Genomic DNA, 21,221 nt, shown 5'->3' with positions numbered 1-21,221 from the left:
AGGAGAAGGGAAACCAGCCAGTAAAGCAAATAGCATGCCTTGTTAGTGCATCTCTCTCTAATATCATAGCATAGTCAGGGAGGGGTTTGAATCCTGTATGTGGCCAATTTCCTTTGAGAAGTGGAGGTGTGTGTATGTGTGCAGTTTCCTTTGAGAGGTGGGAGTGTGTGTACGCATGCAGTTTCCTTTGAGAGGTGGGGCTGTGTGTACCCGTGCAGTTTCCTTTGAGAGGTGGGGGTGTGTGTACGCGTGCAGTTTCCTTTGAGAGGTGGGTGTGTGTACGCGTGCAGTTTCCTTTGAGAGGTGGGGGTGTGTGTACGCGTGCAGTTTCCTTTGAGAGGTGGGTGTGTGTGTACGCGTGCAGTTTCCTTTGAGAGGTGTTCGCTTTTTGGAGTCTGGGAAAACTCAGTAAAGGAGGTACATTCCTCTTTGGGAAGTCTGATGATGTCACCATCCTACAAATACTGCAGGAGAAGGGAAACCAGCCAGTAAAGCAAATAGCGCGCCATGTTAGTGCATCTCTCTGTAGTATCATAAAATAGTTAGTGCGGAGTTTGAATCCTGTATGAGTGTAATTTCTCTTTGAGAGGTGGGGGTGTGTGTATGTGTGCAGTTTCCTTTGAGAGGTGGGGGTGTGTGTATGTGTGCAGTTTCCTTTGAGAGGTGGGGGTGTGTGTATGTGTGCAGTTTCCTTTGAGAGGTGGGAGTGTGTGTATGTGTGCAGTTTCCTTTGAGAGGTCTGTGTGTGTGCAGTTTCCTTTGAGTGGTGTATGTATGTGTGCAGTTTCCTTTGAGAGGTGGGGGTATGTGTGCAGTTTCCTATGAAAGGGGTGTGTGTGTGTATGTGTGCAGTTTCCTTTGAGAGGTGGGGGTGTGTGCAGTTTCCTTTGAGAGGTGGGGTGGGTGTATGTGTGCAGTTTCCTTTGAGAGGTGGGTGTATGTGTGCAGTTTCCTTTGAGAGGTATTCCCTTTTTGGAGACTGGGAAAACTCAGTAAAGGAGGTACATTCCTCTTTGGAAATTCTGATGATGTCACCATCCTATAAATACTGCAGGAGAAGGGCAACTAGCCACTAAAGCAAATAGCACACTGTGTTAGTGTGTCTCTTTCTGGTATCATAACATAGTTAAGGAGGGGTTTGAATCCTGCGAACTGTGAGTGTATGTATGCAATGGTCTTTGAAAGGAGTTCCCTTTTTGGAGACTGTGAAAACACACTAAAAGAGGTACATTCCTCTTTGGAAAGTCTGATGATGTCACCATCCTACAAATACTGCAGGAGAACGAAAACCAGCCAATTAAGCAAATAGCGCGCCCTGTTACCGAATCACTCTCTAGTATCATAACATAATTAGGTAGGGGTTTGCATCCTGCAAACTGTGTGTGTGTGCTATTGTCTTTGAAAGGAGTGCCCTTTTTGGAGACTGTGAAAACACACTAAAAGAGGTACATTCCTCTTTGGAAAGTCTGATGATGTCACCATTCTACAAATAACTGCAGGAGAACAAAAACCAGCCAATTAAGCAAATAGCGGGCCTTGTTAACGCATCACTCTCTAGTATCATAACATAATTAGACAGGGGTTTGAATCCTGCAAACTGTGTGTGTGCTGTTGTCTTTGAAAGGAGTGCCCTTTTTGGAGACTGTGAAAACACACTAAAAGAGGTACATTCCTCTTTGGAAAGTCTGATGATGTCATCATCCTTCAAATACAGCAGGAGAAGAGAAACCAGCCAATAAAGCAAATAGTGCACCTTGTTAGTGTGTCTCTTTCTCTAGTATCATAACATAGGTAGGTGTTTGAATCCTGTATGTGTGCATTTTCCTTTGAAAGGTGGGGTTGTGTGTATGTGTGCAGTTCTCTTTGAGAGGTGTTCTCTTTTTGGAGACTGGGAAAACACAGTAAAGGAGGTACATTTCACTTTGGAAAGTCTGATGATGTCACCATCCTACAAATACTGCAGGAGAAGAAAATCCAGCCAGTAAAGCAAATAGCGCGCTGTGTTAGTGTGTCTCTCTCTAGTATCATAACATAGTTAAGTAGGGGTTTGAATCCTGTAAACAGTGAGTGTGTATGTGTGCGATTGTCTTTGAAAGGAGTGCCCTTTTTGGAGACTGTGAAAACACACTAAAAGAGGTACATTCCTCTTTGGAAAGTCTGATGATGTCACCATCCCACAAATACAGCAGGAGAAGAAAAACAAGCCCGTAAAGCAAATAGCACGCCATGTTAATGCGTCACTTTCTAGTATCATAACATCGGTAGGGATTTGAATCCTGCAAACAGTGAGTGTGTGTGTATGCAATTGTCTTTGAAAGGAGTGTCCTTTTTAGAGATTGTGAAAACACACTAAAAGAGGTACATTACTCTTTGGATAGTCTGATGATGTCACCATCCTACAAATATAGCAGGAGAAGGAAAACAAGCCAGAAAAGCAAATAGCACGCCATGTTAATACATCACTCTCTAGTATCATAACATAGTTAGGTATTGGTTTGAATCTTGCAAACAGTGTATGTGTAGAATTGTCTTTGAAAAGAGGAGTGCTCTTTTTGGAGACTGTGAAAACACACTAAAAAAGGTATATTCCTTTTTGGAAAGTCTGATGATGTCACCATCCTACAAATACAGCAGGAGAAGAGAGACCAGCTAGTAAAGTAAATAGCGCGCTGTGTTCATGTGTCACTCTCTAGTATCATAACATAGTTAGGTAGGAGTTTGAATCCTGCATACAGTGAGTGTGTGTGTAGGGGGGGTTGTGTGTGTGTGTATCTGTGCAGTTGTCTTTGAAAAGAGTACACTTTTTGGAGACTGTGAAAACATACTTGTGGGTGGGGGGTTGTGTGTATGTGTGCAATTGTCTTTGAAAGGAGTGCCCTTTTTGAGACTGTGAAAACACACTAAAAGAGGTACATTCCTCTTTGGAAAGTCTGATGATGGGTGGGGGGTGTGTGTATGTGTGTAATTGTCTTTGAAAGGAGTGCCCTTTTTGGGGACTGTGAAAACACACTAAAAGAGGTACATTCCTATTTGGAAAGTCTGATGATGTCACCATCCTACAAATACAGCAGGAGAAGAGAAACCAGCTAATAAAGCAAATAGCACGCAGTGTTAATGCATTACTCTCTAATATCATAGCATAGTTAGGTAGGGGCTTCAATCCTGCAAACAGTGTATGTGTGCAATTGTCTTTGAAAGTAGTGCCCTTTTTGGAGACTGTGAAAACACACTAAAAAAGGTATATTCCTTTTTGGAAAGTCTGATGATGTCACCACCCTACAAATACAGCAGGAGAAGGGAAACCAGCTAGTAAAGTAAATAGCACGCTGTGTTCATGTGTCACTCTCGAGTATCATAACATAGTTAAGTAGGGGTTTGAATCCTACATTCCATGAGTGTGTGTGCAATTGTCTTTGAAAGGAGTCTCCTTTTTGGAGACTGTGAAAACACACTGAAAGAGGTACATTCCTCTTTGGAAAGTCTGATGATGTCACCATCCTACAAATACAGCAGGAGAAGGCAAACCAACCATTAAAGCAAATAATGCACCGTTTTAATGTGTCTCTCCCTAGTATCATAACATAGTTAAGTAGGGGTTTGAATCCTGCAAATGCTGACTGTGTGGGTGTCACTGTTAGTCAACACAGTGTGGGTTTTGCTTTTACTATGGTATGACATAGTATGATGACAACACTAAGTGCATTGCAGACAGCAGGTATCTGCGTGGCAAATATATATGTGTACATGTCCCCTCAATCACTACATAGGTGTGAAGCCTGCATACTACATGAATACATTTGTGTCCATTGACAGGTTGTGCCACTGCTACTCAGATCGTAGGTCACATATGTATGTATGTGACATGGCCGTCCACTGTCGTGTTCTGTGGCCAAGGTCATCTGTGGCACACACACCCATGACAGTTACTTAAGAGTAGTGTGAGTGAGGGTATATTCCTGGGGTATATGTCAGACATGGTCATACACAACAAAGACTGCCAAGAATGGGAAGTTTTTATAGGTGTACGACTGCCTTGTGGATATGCATTCAGGCCTCTAATGTCTGTGATACACCTTCAGATTCCACAATACCTATGGATATGGGGATACCAAGGGACACATGACATAACATGGGTCTGTATGTACACAATGGTACCCGACATACATGTTGAGGGCTACCACTGGTGTGGTACTGACAGGATAGTATGTAAAGTACATGAGGATGACTATGCCATAGTCGGCTTACTGCTATACAGCATGTATCACACAACAGGTATCTGTCTGTATGATACCCTTGTGTAGGATATGCTTCCCATCCAGGGAATGCATTGTTGGCCATTCCATGCATTCCCAGATTTGGATGGACACATCCCTATTGTGTCTGCATGTACCTAAGGGGGCTATATGACACACAGGTGTGGTCACAGTAATGGGTGGCGGTCATCACCACTGGTTAGTGTTATAGTGTAGCACCGGAAGGATCCAATTGATACTGGGTTCCCTACTACTGTGTGTCATTTGTCAGGACATCATCCAATGATTGCTTATAGTCATGCTGCTGAGGTTGTGTATACTACCAGACTGCAAATCATTGACTGATATTAACAGTATCACCCGCAGCATAGTGTCAACCCATGTCATACACACATCTACCCATGTTAGTACATAACTGTAGTAGAATGCATACTGGCCATTGAAAGATGCAATGGGATGTTAATAATGTGTATGACAGGGTTTTCCACACATCCCATGTGTCCACTATGCACGTACATCCAGACAGTGCACACCCACCATGTTCACAGATGTACACTTGCTAATCTGTACTGCACACATCACACACGTACTGTCCACTCTCTAACACATGCTGGCAACACATCACACATCAGCCAAGTGGCACATGGGTGGATAATACATACTCAGACCTAACAGTGGTGTAAACAATGCTACATTGACAATCAGAGCTTTGATGCATAATGTCTGCTCAGATATACCTACAAGGATGTAGTTAGATTTCCTTGTTGACAACTCGCTATTACTGCTACATTGCTATAGTGTCACCCTGTGCATCAGCACAATGTTAGCCTGTCCCTCCGTTGATAATGCAGATGACAGGAGGTGGCACAGGTATCATCATATGCACAGGGCATTTTGTTGTTTGCCAGAGCCTGACACTGACCCATCCAATCGACATGTGTGTGTGTGTGTGTGTGTGTGTGTGTGTGTGTGTGTGTGTGTGTGTGTGTGTGTGTGTGTGTGTGACAACAGTACGGCATGGGCCAATGTTAATGTAATGTGTGTGTGTATGTGTGAGCCCTAGTTGTTTGCTTAATGTGTGTGTGTCTGCATGCACTTAGCTCCACCATGTGGCTGCCATATATGGTGTTTTGTGGGACAGCCACAGCTTGTACCTGCTTAGCTGTACAGATCACTGTCTCCGGCCATGGACACAGTACCTGTGCCTGGCAGAGGTGCTACGGACGGTATCGGGTACCAACCCTGACTGGGTACTGTCATCAGAGGCAGAGGTATGACGACTGGACCCATGTCCCTGCTAGGACTGGCCAGAGCCACGTGCACGTGGTCTACTGGGACGGACAATGGACAGGCCAGCTCCAGCATTGCTGGGGCTGGTAATGCCAGTACGGGAGTGGCTGTGAGCTGTGGGCCGTCCGCGACAACTGCCAGCTTTTACTGTTGCTGGCATGCGTCTGCGTCAATGTCGCAATCGTCCCGCACTGTCCTGGCTTGAGGAAGACATGTTGTGGAGGGCATCTATTGTCTCCCCCCAACGTCTATCAATGACCTTGGTGTATGTCCGGATGGCACCGGCAAGGTCACGGATGCTGCCATTGATAGCGGTGTTATGTGCCCTCTGTGCCCTAAGTCCCTGCCTGGTGTACCGTTCCATACGTGCCTGAGCCTGCATTACAGCCCGGAACATAGTGGTCATCATAAGACCTGTCAGGGCACGCCTGCCAGGGGCAATACATCCAGTGGTGCTCCCGCAAGAACCCCTGGACCTCCGCCTATGTAGTATCGTTCCGGGTCTATGGCTATGGCAGCTGTGAGGAGATGCACGTGCCATGGGTACCACACTCTCCTGGTCAATGCCAACTGTATGCTGCCCCTCCCCTATGGCCATTGGTGGTGAGGGATGTAATGGCATTATGAGTGTGCACATAGATGGGGTTGAATGCTGTGTACTGTCGGTGGACCAATGACAGACCCTGTCAAATCTCCCTGTGCCAAAATACATGTGTCATCATCACCACTATCCGTGGCAGTGGCTTCAGGTCACCTGCTGCTTTCGCCAAGCCCTACCTCAACACCTGTGAGAAGAAGACAGGAAACACACATTACGGTCTGCACATGCACACAGGCACACAGGCACACAGGCACACAGGCACACATCCACACAGGCACACAGGAGCACATAGGTTCATAGGTTCATAGGTTCATACTAGGCTATCTGCCCTAAGGCATTTATAAGCCTAGCCCAAATTATTGTGGCTTACGCCACCCCTTATATGAAAAAATACTGTGCCCATTAGTTTGTTGTGCCTCTGTCCAGCAGTGACCCAGAGATGATTCCCGGGGTAAACCTATGATCTCCCATCCACAGGTCTAGATTTCTCTTGAACAGAGTCAGCGAGGTGCTCTGCCTCACATGGACCGGGATTTTATTCCACAGCATAGGGAGTCTCTGAGTGATAAATCTATCCCTCCAGCACGTCCTATTTATATCCGTAAGGTTTAAGTCGCTTCCTTTAGTGGTTTTGGTGGATTTGGATTTTTGAGGTGGAGCATGTCCATTAATTCCGGGTTGGACATGGCCTTGTATGTCAGGCACATGTCACCTCTGAGCAGACGGTATGCGACTGAATAGAGCTGGAGTTTCTTCAATCTGGCAGCATATGACAGATTTTGGAGTCCCTTTATCCTTTTGGTGAGGAACTTTTGGGGTCTCTCCAATTGCTGCAGATGTCGGGTGAGATACATCCCGAATGGGGCATTGTACTCTATCATTGGTCTGATAAGTGAAGAGTACAGGGGAACAATGACCTCACTAGATCTGGATGTGAATCCCTTCATGATCAGGTGGGCAATGTAGAAGGTCTTTCTAACCACTTTAGCAATGTGAGTGTCAAAAGAAAGGCCACTGTCAACCTGGGTCCCCAGGTCCCTGATAACCTCTTCTGTGCTTAGTGGATTGCCACCTATATGGTAGCTTGGGGTTACCTTGTTTTCCCAAGGGTATGACTATACATTTTTGGCGTTTAACTTCAGGCCATGGCTCTGGCACCAGCTATCTGTTTCCGTGAGTCCCTTCTGAAGGATATCAGTGTCCGATGCACTTTCCACTATGGCGCCCAGTTTGCAGTCATCTGCAAACTTTGTCAGCAAAGTCCTCCCATGTTGGCCTGTACTTCTGAGAAGTAGATGCCAAACAATAGGGGCCAAGGACCGAGCCCTGTGGGACACCACTTGTGACCGGCTTGGAGTCTGACACAGCCAGCAACTCTAACCCTGTGGGTTCTGTCCTTAAGCCAGTTTGCAACCCATCTTGTGACATATGGGTTTACATTTAAGCTGGTAAGTTTTCTACAATACCCGAGGGGTATTGTGTCGAAGCCTTTGCAAGGTCAAGGTAGGCTGTATGGACTGCCTTTCCTCATCAATGGCCTTGGTGACTATTTCAAGAAGTCGACCAAGTTCAAAAGGCATGATCTTCCCTTGACAAAGCCAAACTGGGTCGGGTCCAATGTCTGCAAGTCCCCTATATCTTTGTTTATGAGCTCCATTATGATCCTCTCCATAGCTTTGCAGACTAGACTTGTTAAGCTTATGGGGCGGTAATTACCAGGGTCCGTAGGGGCCACCTTTGTGGAGTGGGACCACAGTTGCCGGACGCCACTCCTTGGGCACGTATCCTGTGGTAAGGCTGGGATTAAACAGCTTCCTTATGGTCGGGTTTAATTCCTCATTTAGCTCGTAGCACACAGCCGGGGACACCATCGGTCCCATTGATGCTGTGTTTTTAGCTTTAGAGAGAGCAGCTTTCACCTGCGCATTTGAGATGTCCGGGAGGCTACACTCGGCTGGGATAGTTATCTCTCCTTTAGGGGAGAGGGGTGAAGTTTGCACTGAACCTGTCTGCCAGTATGTTGGCAATGTCTGTGGGTTCAGTGATTTTTGTATCATTTTGGACTAATTCTGAGCATATCTGTGAGTTTCCACCCAGGTTCCTAACATAGCTGAAAAGGCCTTATGATTGTCCTTGAATCCATGGCAATTTTTCTCTCAAAATTGGCCTTAGTTGATTTTATGAGTGCTCGTATTTTTTACTAATAATGATCAGGGGTGACTTCCTTTATGGATTTTGTTCTATCATGTAATAGCTTTCTCCTCTTATTGTAAAGTTTGTTAATGGCTGGGGTCCACCAGACTGGACGTTTGCCCTTTGTGGAAAGAGTCTTGGTTTTATTTGGGATTGCCTGATCCATGCAGTCCTGGAGGTGTTCATAGAAGGCATTTGTAAGGGCTTCCAGCTTGGGTTGTGGTTTCCTCTGACTCAGGGGCCTTGAAGGATACCACACCAGTCTTGAGTAGTGTGAAGTTTGCTTTAGAAGTTCTTCACTATGGTCTTTTTGTTTGGGGTGGGGGCGGATGTGGATTTCCAGTGAGATTAGTTTATGATCAGATCTCACCAATGAGGGATATACTTCGTGTGGAGCATTTTGTCCCCATGTTTGTGACAATGAGATCTAGTATATTTTCTCCTCTCGTGGGAACAGTGACTAGCTGTTCCATGGCATTTGAATTTATGAACTCCAGGAACCGTTGGGCTAGAAAGTTAGGGCTTGAGTAATGTTCCCAGTCTATATTCGGTAGTTGAAGTCACCCAATATGATGGTGTTTGGAGATACATTTATACCCTCCAGTGTCTTCAGGAAGGCTGTGTGGGTTCCTGAGTTTGAGAGGGTGGCCTGTAGCATGCTACAATTTGTAGAGCAGTTTTGCCTATTGTTAGTTGCACCTGGATGGTTTCAAGCTTCATGCGTTGCCACCAACCTGGAGGTGTGAGTATCCTTTATGAATATGGATACACCCTCCTTTTGTGGAGTGGTCCGGTTTTGGGGCCGGAACGCATGATATGAGGTAAAACCTAATAGTGCCGGGTGCTCTCAGGAGCCTTGAACCAGGTTTCAGTTACAGCACAGACATCGATGTTCTCCATACTGAGAAGGGCCTCGAAGCGTGCATTTTGAGATTTAGACTTCTGGCATTGAGCAGCATTACCCTCAATTTCTTCCCATTTTGTTTTCTAGGGTGGTAGGTTTAGAATTTGAGCCTTGCCTAAAAAGGCACTATGGGGTGGCAAGAGCCTTAGCCAATATCCGAATCCCAGGGTGACAGGTGCAAGCCGTCCCTTGAAGCAGCGTGGCTTGTCAAGCATGTCATCCCAGGCAGACAGACACTGGATCCCCTTTGAATGACACCAGACATTAAGCCAATTGTTAAAGCTGATCATCTTGTCTCTATATTGTGGCATCATTCTTGGTGAAGGAAGGATACTGCTCAGGGTTAGGGTCATACCTGCCTGGGCTACATAATCAGAGAGCTCCTCTATGTCTCTTTTCATGCAGTCCAGGGAGGTCGTCTCAGGTCGTCACACCAGCATGGACAATGACTGTGTCATATTTGTACTTGCTGTGGAGTGACCCGAGTGCTTGTGTTATGTGGCGGATTCTAGCGCCGATAGGCAGCTTACTGTGACCCTCTCCTTGTTCAGCCTGGTGAGTGGGACGTCAGTGTGTCTGACTATGGAGTCACCTATGACAAGTATGTTTGGTGTTGTATTTGGCCTTAAGGGCTGTGACTGCTTTGCACACTGCTTTTGTGGTTTATGTGTTGCTTGTGGGTGTCTTGAGGTAGCAGTTTTTGGGTGTCTGCTTTGGAGGCCTCTGCTGTTTAGGTAAATTTTACTCAGAGCCTGAGTATGTCTTTGTGTGTTTATGTGTTTGATTCAGTGGAGTGGTAGCATTATGTGAGGCTGGTTTTGTGGTGTGTGTAGTTGCCTTCTCCTCCTGTCTGGTCTTGCCAGTCCTGAGTTGAGAGAGCTCAGCCTCCAGTTTGGCTAAATAGCTGCATCTCTCGCAAGTATTTGTGTTATGTGGGAGGAGGAGAGGGTTGTCTGTGTACATGAGGCAGTTATAACATTGCCTCAAGAATCCCAGATTCACCAGCTGGACCGGAGAGGAGATTGACAACTGACCTTTGGACATGCTAGAATAATATTGGGAAATCCTTAATTGAAAACAAGGGCCAGTGGGGAGTGAGGGTGTAGTGCTTTTAATTTTTAGTGCTGACTTATATAATTGCTTTAGTGAGCAAGTGCCAGGTAACTTGAGTGCAATGTGATACAAGTAACTAAATGCAAAAACGACAAACAGTAACTTTCTTTCAAGTGAAACAAGGAAAAAAGTACAGTAAGCAATGCAGATATCACGTATGACGAAGGAACACAGGAACACAGGAACACATGCACACTCCTCACTACAGCAGATGCACACACACAACAGAAATCCAAATCATACTCAATACTGGTTGAAGGTGGGTGAAAGTATCACAAGGCAAACAGTCACGCACACGTGTCAGCATGCAGAATAAGTGTTGATCAAGTCCATGCAGTGTGAGTGTAGACAGCCATAGTTAATGACAGTGTAGATGGCTGTGGTGCATGTGTGTACATGTTCAGTGATTGCCTACACCCTGGAACACAATATGTACAAAGACATGACATTTCTTTGCAAGTATTATAAGCTCTGCAATGTCCTGTGCACCATCACACACAGGTATACATACCATGGCTGCGTGTGTTATCTGTGTGTCACATGGATTTCCATGTCTGATTGCAGTGTCTGTGTCAGTAGCAGATAATTGTGGACACAGGTGTAGCACATGCATGCTATGTACACACACGGGATGAGTGGTGCATGTATACGTGAAGGGATACCAATCCTGGACATGGCCATTGTAACAGCATGGGGTGTAGTACCATTAGCCATCATCATCATGCATCATGGGGTCACTCAAGGCCACTAAAGTGTGCTAGACCACCACCTAGCATGCTGTACCTGAACCGCAGTGCCGTGGCTAAGTTCACAATTACACAGCCACGTTGCACAAGGGTGTGTGAGGTGTCCAATAGAGAGCATTGCCTAACATGACTGTGTTATGTGTTGAGGAGTGTTGCACAGCCCCATGCTAGGCTCCTACCCCTCAGGTATGGTATGTGTGGTGTGTGGATGACATGTGGGATACTGAAGTGTGACCTGGCAGCGGGTGTCCGGTTACACTATGTGTAGCATGTTGAGGTGTACTGCATATGACAAATGTGTTATGTTGTGTACATGTGTGTCAACTATGCCTATCCAATGTGCAGTACAGTGTTGCCACATTTGTGTCTGATGCTCTGTGCATTGCATGTGATTGAGTCCGCTACTGACATTACTGAGATGTTTCACGTCTCACAGCAAACATGCACAGCATGCATTATGCGTAGGTGTGTTATGTGTACATGGCCTACACCTCACCTATGACATGCACAGTTCAATACCAAGTTTAAAGTGTTAACACACTCACCAGCATGTAATGTCTGCCCTGCTGTCACACCAGAGGGACCTGCAAGAATATGACACAGTTTGTCAGTGGCCACAACTGTGGCATTGCTACTGTGAGTGTGCTAAACTACAGTAGAACAACAAGCATAGGTGTACAGATACTATTCAAATTATCAGTATTGCACACAATAGGCAGCACAACTGCTAAACACAGTACACATCTCACACATGCATAATCTAACAATACAGGTAACAGTAGTCTACAACTAGGGCATGTTACCTGCATGCTCCATGTCACTATGCTGGGTGGCACCGGCCTCCATGACGATACATGTGTGATGTTGTTGTTGCTGTAGGCCAGGAGCCAACGCACTTAGCAGCAGTTCCTCCACTCTGGTGAGGGGGGGATATATGGCCACCCCACCACCTGTGGCAAGCTGTTGTCTGTGGATATCAGACGCACGCCGCTGGACATGTCTAATTAAATCACTGCAGTGATGGCGTACCTGCTCATATGTCCGGTTATGCATGCCTATGTCATTTACCCAACGAACAAGTTCTTGCCACAGTGCAGTACGCTCCTGCTGGTGCTGGCTGGCCCTTAAAACAGCAGGGTATAGTGCTGAACCAGGCTGTGGTGGAGTTCCTGTTCCTCTGCAGCTGTGTAGCAGGTGTTCCTGTGATGAGCCATAGGCCTGGAAGACAAGTTAACGATATGTGTGAGCAAGTCATGTGGCACACTTAACATTATACAGTACAGATATCAGTTAACTGCCATATATAGCATCTGTTCATCTGTCAGAGGATACACACATTCAATACCACATATCAGTGCTCAGCCCACAACTGGCTGACAGTGCCTGCCACACTCCATATGACACACCAGTATACACCAGTACTTGGCTCACTGTTTGGGATCCAATGCACAGCCTTGCCAGGAGGGTACATATCAAGCTAATGAATGCAGAAATATGTCATCCATTGCAATGAATGTGAAGTACAGTTACAGTATAACCAGTAACCCACCCTAGTCGTTGATGCCATACCCCTACCTAACATATGTGCACAGTTGTTAATATAGCTGGTATACTGCTGTAACAGAGTATACATGTTGCTAGGTACACACACAAACCCTGCATCACACATGTGATTGCGGACATGGTACAGGCATCATTACGCACACATCAGACATGCATGTAACACACAAATGTATGCTAACACAGATGAGCATTTGCTATGTACCTTACAGTACTGTGTGCCCCTACTTACAGCGACCTATGACTGAGGAATGTAATCTGTGCAGACTGCAGGAAACACACAAGACAGTGTTACCAGGGAATGTGAACATACACCATACTGTGCTGTTTAGGCCTACAGCTTCAGGTGGTACAACAGTTCAAATGTCGGCTGGATTCACCAGCAGTACCACTTACTGAGCATACATTTATTTCTTCAGCCTATGATGGGACACCACAGTCGTATACAAGGAACTACATCACAACATATACCATCCTACTATGTCTGCATCCCAATAACTGACACATTTTTCTCTGGCCTCCCACTTGGGACACAAACAACCATGACAGAAACAACCTCACACCTAGCTATCACACCGTCACAGACCTTGCACACATTCACTGTCACACTCATTCTACCTCACATAGCAGGTATTGCACTGTTTACATGTCTGTGTTCATTGTGTCATAAGTAGGTAATACACTATTGTCCCTGGGGCCTACAGCAGCCTAGCCATATGCCACCCTGGCCTGTGACACACATGTAATTAGATTTCACTTCCTCCTGTCAACTGGATACACAGAGGCGATTCCCAGGGCGTGTTACCTATCCCCCAGACAATCATCAGGGGTATGTCTGACATCTGCTACTGAGGAGCCTTGTTTGTTCATGCTGGGTGGTTTACTCCAGAGTATGGCATATTTGCCAGTAGGAGCCTATCCCTCCAGCATGTGCTGTTTAGTGAGGTTGCGGGGACTAGGGACCTAGGCCGTGGAGCCCAGTGGGATTGTGAGGTGTTGACATGGTGGTTGTCTGACTGCTATAGGTGTGGCATACCTCTGTATGTTTGGCAGAGGTAACCCCTGGGTGGCCGGTATACAACGCACTGTAGCTGTGGTTATGTGAGTCTGTCTGCATAGGGTATGTGTTTCAGGGCAGTATTACCCTTTGTGAGGTATGTCTGTGGCCTTTACACTTGTTGTAGTTTTCATGTGAGGTACATACCACATGGGGCATTCTGATGAGTACAGGGGAACACTGACCTATATTTCCATACATGACACATCGTTTGTGATTACAAGTACCACGTAGACAGATTACAAGACTAGTGTGGCACTGTGAATATCAAAGGGGAGGCTACTGTCCACCTGTGTCCTATGTTCCCTTTTGACACCTTCAGTGTTACTCAAGCAACCACCTATCTGGCAGTTAGTGGGTAAAGTGTTTTGGAATGGGGTATGGCACTAAATTATCAACACTGGTGTTCAGTCCATGCCTTGGTCACCAGGCACCTGTTCACCTGTTGCAATATGTCTGACCCTCTGTCTCCCTCTCTCACTATCTATATATATATATATATATATATATATATATATATATATAAGTATTTATATACATATATATTTATATATCACTCTATATATACATATGTATATGTATCCATAGATACCCATATATATCTGTATATATCTATATATCTCTATATATATATATCTTTATATGTATATATCTATGTATCTATATATATCTATATATGTATATATCTACATATCTATATATCTATACATATCTATATATGTATATATCTATATATATATATATATATATATATATATATATATATATATATATATATATACATACAAAATACATATGTATATATATATATATATATATATATATATATATATATATATATATATATATATATATATATATATATATACATATGTAGTGGTATTTCATGCAGACTGGTGAGTCTAAGGTCCCGGGTTCGAGACTGACAAGGGTGCTTTTATTTTGCTGCTGAGCAATACAAGGGCCTTGTCATACAGAGTGACTAAGGCACTTTTAAGCAGTTGTAAGCGGGTTGGTATGGGTTTGCGCGACACTCAACAATGCTTAACTAAGCGCACACAAACTCAGTCGCGCACCCCCGCTAACTACTGCTTAAAAGTGCTTACTCCCACTAACCCCGTGCTAATTTCTTTTAAAGAAAAGAAAATGGGGAGATAGGAAAGTGGTGAAAAAAGGGGGCACAAATAGGGACAGACAGTAGGAAAGCAAGCTCGGGATGTGCAGGAAGGGTGTAGGGAAGGCCCATAGCTGCCCATTTCTTTAACAGCAACAGCTGTGCATATGTTGAAAATTTGGAGTGCGTTTTGAGACCTTCCACCCCTGAGAGAGGGGTAAGGACAACATAGCTTGTTGCACTGCCAATTAGAATTATCGGTGTACATGTCCTATGGACATGTGCGCAAAATGGGAAGCTATGTATGGGGCGTAATTTTTTTTCGGGTACAGGTACAGATTTCCCCCCTTTTTTTTTTTTTTTTTTCAGGTGAGAGTGGTAAGTGAGGTAGGGGAAATAGGTATATTTGGGGAGGTAGGTTGGGGAGGTAAACAGACAAGACAAACAAGACACATACAGGGGCAGAATTTGACACATGGGGTGGGTGAACACAATTGATGGGGAAGGTTGTTTGGAAATCGCAAGCCAATGAGCCCACAGATGGTAACAGTGGAACTGAGATCCCCACCCATGGGCAGTCACCACTGCACCTTCACAGCCCTGGGGGTGGCTGTGCTGGGGGCTGAGTAGGACGGACAGGCTCACCCATGAGACGTGCCACTCTCACATCAAGCTGGCGTAGGGGATCAGCGACTGAACGCTGGATCTCCCTACGCACCACAGCCCGGACCCTTCGAAGGGTGATGGGTGGCCCTTCTCTGCCCACGCTTGCATGGGGGGAGCGAGCCCCATCCCCTGCAGCGCTTCCACCCAAAGGTGGCACAGGACCAAAGGAGGAGGGGAGTCCGGGCTGGGCACCAGAGCCACTGGTGCCAGGTGCACTCGCCAACTGAGACGGGACAGGTGGGTCCGCTGGGACCGGCCTTCCCATACATTCTGTGATTCGGTGTGTTTCATTACAACATAAACAACAGCATTCCAGATTAGTTGCAACAGCATGCAGTAATATTCCCATTAACCCAACACACCACAGTTCCAACAGTTGAACAGCAAACATAATACATGCATATACTGAACAACAGTGGTTATTCCAACCGCATGCAGGGATGATTGGTAGCAACAGGCCACCATGAACATGGTGTTTGATCAGGGCACATGCATCAACATGAGTGCAAATATTTATGGAACAATAGGACATATATCCCGACAAATATTTAAGATTAAACATACCCATTGAGGTGCGGAATTGCATGGTTTATGCACAAACAGTAGGGTGTAGAAAAAACCTCCATTAACATCTTATAAACACTTTTACTCTACACTACATTCCTAGTGACTGCAGGTGTATATTCCCTACATGTATTATTACACTTGCCACCATGCATTAGGTTGTGTAATGGGTTTGGCTAGTTCAATCTATACTTGACCTATATCTCACATACTAACTGTCCAGGATGCAGATGTTACTGCTACATTTATTTTATTTTATTTTATTTTATTTTATTTTACATTTGTTGACCGGGCTAGTCTAACTGGATATATGTCCATTTTCAGTAGAGGCCCGAGGAGAAAAGCTCCGAGACAATAACAAGGACAGAAACAAAGAAACATTTATACAAATAGTACAAATAATATATTTTTTTTTTTTTTTTTTTTTTTTTTTAACAGCCAAAAAAGCCAAAAAAGAAAAAGTTCTAGTTCAGTTTCTGTAAGCAAAAAATACAAAAAGTCATAATGGGGAGATACAAAAAAAAAGAGAGCAAGAAGTATTTAAACTTGCCATATAAAGAAGGTAGAGGAGTTTCAGCAAAAGAAATCAAGTTTGAGAGTTAGAGTTCGAAAGAGGAGAAAATAAGTATCAGTCAGGCTGAGAGCAGGGGCAAAGCCATTTGGTTTTCATGAAGTTTTTCAGCTGATTCTTGAAAAGGTTGGTGGCAGTAAGGGATGTGATCTCAGTTGGAAGTTTGTTCCAGGAATTGCCAACTGCATTTGAGAATAGGCAGTCTCCAGCTTTGTTAAAGGATTTGGTAGTGGCGACTTGTATTTTTTTAGCTGATCTTAGGGTAGGAAGGTTTTTATAAGAATTTACTAGGTTACATAGTATGGCAGTGTTTGAAGGATGATGTAAAATCTTGTGAATAAAAATAAGTTGCTGGTAAACTAGTTGGTTTTGTACTTCCAGCCATCCGAGATGTCTAAGGTTAAGGCAGTGGTGAGTACGGAAGGGAGTACCAGTGGCAAATTTAGCTATGTTGTTGTAGGTGGTTGCTAGTTTATTTAGATTAGTTCTGGATAGGTTGGTATATATAGGTGAGGCATAGAGCAGGGTGGAAATAAGGTGGGTTTGGGAAATAGAGATCTTTGCTGATTCTGTAAGGAATGGTCTGATTCTGTAGAGGAATCCAAGTTTTCTATTTACTGATTTGATACTAGCGTTAATATGTGAGTCAAAGGTAAGATGGTTATCTATTAATACACCGATGAGTTTGGTGGTGGTTTCAGGGGCTATTTCTGTGCCATTGTTTGATTTTACTGTGAGATTGATAGAGGGGGATTTCTGTGTGGGAGTAAATAGAAGTAATTTAGTTTTTTTAGGGTTCAGGAGGAGACAGCGTTGATGGAACCAGTTTTCCACTAAAGTAAAGACAGTTTGTGTGTTAGCCTGTAATTCAGCAGGGGATGATGTGGCACATACCAGAGTTGAATCGTCAGCATATTGTATGCATGTAGTTTGTGGAAGGGAAGTTTTTAGATCATTAATGAAAATTGTGAAAAGGAGAGGTCCAAGAATAGATCCTTGAGGGACTCCAAGGGTGATAGGGAGCTGAGAAGATAGATTGTTTTCCCAGAGGACTGCTTGTTTCCTGTTTTCAAGGTAGGATTGGAACCATTTTACTAGTTGATGATCAAGGGAAAGTGATTCAAGTATATTTAATAGTATTTGGTGGTTAACCATATCAAAGGCCTTTGAGAGATCTATAAAAAGAGCAGAAGATAGTAGGTTAGTATTCCTGTTTTTATTAATGCTATCTGTAAAGGATAGAAGAGCTGTTGTGGCACTGTGGTGAGGCCTGAAACCATGTTGGCAGTCAACTAGAAGGTTGTTTTGTAGGAGATACTGAAGTAATTGCCGATGGATGCATCGCTCCATAATCTTTGCAATGAGGGAGAGAAGGGCTATTGGGTGAAAGTTAGATAATTCATTTGAGGTACCTCCCTTATGCAGAGGGATGATATGGGAGATTTTCCAGATAGATGGGACATAAGATTCAGAGATGGTTCTGTTTATTAGGATAGAAATAGGGTAGGCAAGTGCACCAGCTGTGACTTGCAGGAATTCAACTGGAAGCAGGTCAGCTGATGGTGTACATGGTTTTAGTTTAAGAAGCAAGGAGTGTATCAAAGATGTTGGTACAGGTTGAAGGTTAAAAGGCTGGGGTAATTTGGTTGGTGAGGGAAATTTAGTGGTGGAGGAAGGTGGTAAGGTGGTTGCTAGTGCTTGGACTGTTTCAGAGAAATAATTATTAAAGGTGTTGGCTATGTGGCTGGGGGTTGGGTTAGGTTTGAGGGGGTAGGTGTTTTGGACTGTCCTGGGTGGAGTAATTTGTTGATACCTGACCAAAACTTTTATGGATTATTTTGTTGGTTTTGTTGGAATATGAGGTAGAAGTTTTTTTTGTCAAGGATTATGGATTTTTTTGTGGAATTACGAATTTGTCTAAAGTTTAGGTGATCTATTGGGTTTCTAGTTTTTCTCCATTTCGACCAGAATTTGTTCCTTAGTTGTATGTTTAGCCTTGTGTCCTTAGATAGCCAGGGGGCTGGTTTATTTTATGTTCTGACAGTACAGGTGGGAGCATGTTGCTCAAGGATCTGCAAGAATGTTTTGTTAAAGTGTGAAATGGCTTTGTCAAGAGGTAGGTATTTTAGGGGTGACCAGTTGCAAGCTTTAAGCTCAGCTTGAAAATTACTTGGGTTGAATTTTTTTTGTTTCTGGTCGTTCTAAAAGATATTGGATTATGAAAGTTGGTCTTTTGCCTAGTGATGTAAGTAAGAGAATGGTCACTAATGTTGTCAGGGAGTATACCTGTTTGATAAAGATGGGGGTCCTTATTTACTAGAATCCAATCTAAGGTAGTTTGTTTTTTGTTAGGTTTGTGGATCCTGGTTGGGAAGGCAATGGTTTGGTGGAAGCCAAAGAGGTTTATATGTGTAGTGGGAGTGGGAGATGTACAGCTATTCCAATCAATATTAAAGTCACCAAGGAGTATGGTTTCTTGTGGTAGGGATATTGAAAGCCAGTTTAGGGTATTTTCGAGAGTACTAATATTGTTCCCAGGGGGGATGTAAGAGCAGATAATGTATATTGATTTTTTCGCATTAATTTGGAGCTTTGAGGTTAAGATTTCAGAGTTATTAGGAGGAGGAGGATGCATATCTAATGATGTAATCTTCAGTTCAGATTTGAACAGTATTGCTACTCCACCTCCCTTTTTATTTAAACGGTCTAGTCTGAGAATGTTATAGCCTGGTGGGACAATGTCATTATCTTTTGTTGTAGGTTTAAGCCATGTTTCAGTAAGGCATAAGATGTCAAAGGAATAGTAGTCTAATAGGGCATGTAGTTGGTTTATTTTGTTATTAACACTTCTTATACTGAGTTGACCTATAAGTAGAGAGTAAGGGCTTTTTAGGACATTTAGGGGAGTGGAAGTAGGGGCTAATAGAGTATTTGGGATGGAGAGATTAGGACCAGGGTTTGGGTGAATGTCACCGTGTAGAAGTAAGCAGTTATGAGGGTTAAGTGATAATTTAAACAATTTATAAAGAGAGAGCTGTACTTTTTCATGGTTGCATTTATATTTCTTTATCTACATATCTGGATGTTTTCACATGACATTTTCACTTCTAATTGTACAGAACCCTGCATTTATTGAAGCACACTTACATTTCTGGGGAACATATTCGCATGCTACTCGTGTGCCAGATTTACTTATGCATGCCAGCCAGTAACTGTCTGTTGAGGACTGTATATTTACTTCACAGCTACTAGCACTTCCATCACCCACTTTAGATGGGACTGCAGAACTCTGGGTTGCCAGCACGTTCTAACACATTACTATTTGTATAATGCAAGGGTACAACAACATTTCATACTAAGTGAAACAGACACACTCTGGGTTTTAGACATTTATTAATGACATTACACACTTTTCCACAGGCTCACTCCTTTATTTGTTTTAACGGTATATATGGCAGACATGTTCACGACATATTATACCTTTATTAATAGGTTAGCACACTCTTTTTTCAGGCTCACTCACATATTATTTTATATGACAGTGCCTGCAGAGATATTATTCCAGACATTTGTTACCTTTCTTAATGGGTTACTACACTCTTTTTCTGCTTCTCTAACATTTTTATCTGACAGTACATGCAGAAGACTTATTCAGTCCATTTTATGGCTGTATTATTGGACTACAACACTTTCTTTCATTCTCTCTCCCATATTTTATATAACAATACATGCAGAATAACCACTAACCTGCCTGGCGGCGCAGCCTTAGCAGCCTATCTTCATAGGCTTGCTGATTCGTAACACGGTCACCCTCAGCTGTAAAGTAAATGAAGGGATATTGAGACATTCCTATCCATTATACATACTCCATTTTAAATCCTTACATACTGCATTCCATGACTACATACTCAGTTGTGGGGCATCCCGCATCCCACGGGTCTCCTGTATCCACTGGTTCAGGCGGTCCTCCTTTTGTCTCTTCAGGTCCGCACAGTGGTGACAGACCTGCTCACCAGTCCTGGGAATGCCTGTGGCACTGGTGAGGTCACGAGCTAACTGATTCCAAGCCTTTGCCTTGTACTCTGTCCCTTGGAACTGGCCCTGCAGGAGTTTTGCCTCGTGACGGTGGACTAGGAGCCAAACCATGTATTTGGACTCCTCGGTGCCCCATCTCTGCGCTCAGAAGCGCACTTCCTCTCCAACACCAGACATTCTGACAGCAGATGTGAGCTACAATCAATTATGGTGTGTATTCCCTCCTGTGGGGCTTAAATATGCCGCATTTCCCACACTTTTTTGTGATTGGCCATTTTGTAAAATTCTCAGCTGACTGCAGACCTGCTTAGTAATGGTTAAACTACTATTCCTAAGTTTATGTATGTTAATAGTGGCAGCTTCCCCTATGTTGTCATGGCTTAGTGGTTCTGTACTTTGATTATGATGCAAAGAGTCCTGGGTTCAAACCTTGTCATTCTTTTATTTTAATACTGTCTAGACAAGCTAGGGGGTGTGGCTGTGTTTAAGCAACTTAGCTCTACGTTGCTCCCCTGTGCCCTACGGTGCCCTGGTTGACGCGGCTTGCTCATCCG

Source organism: Protopterus annectens, chromosome 2.part0 (genome assembly GCF_019279795.1).
Source record: "Protopterus annectens isolate FY-2018-M chromosome 2.part0, PAN1.0, whole genome shotgun sequence".
In the NCBI taxonomy this organism is placed as follows: domain Eukaryota; kingdom Metazoa; phylum Chordata; order Ceratodontiformes; family Protopteridae; genus Protopterus; species Protopterus annectens.
Note: the sequence above shows the minus strand (reverse complement) of the source record.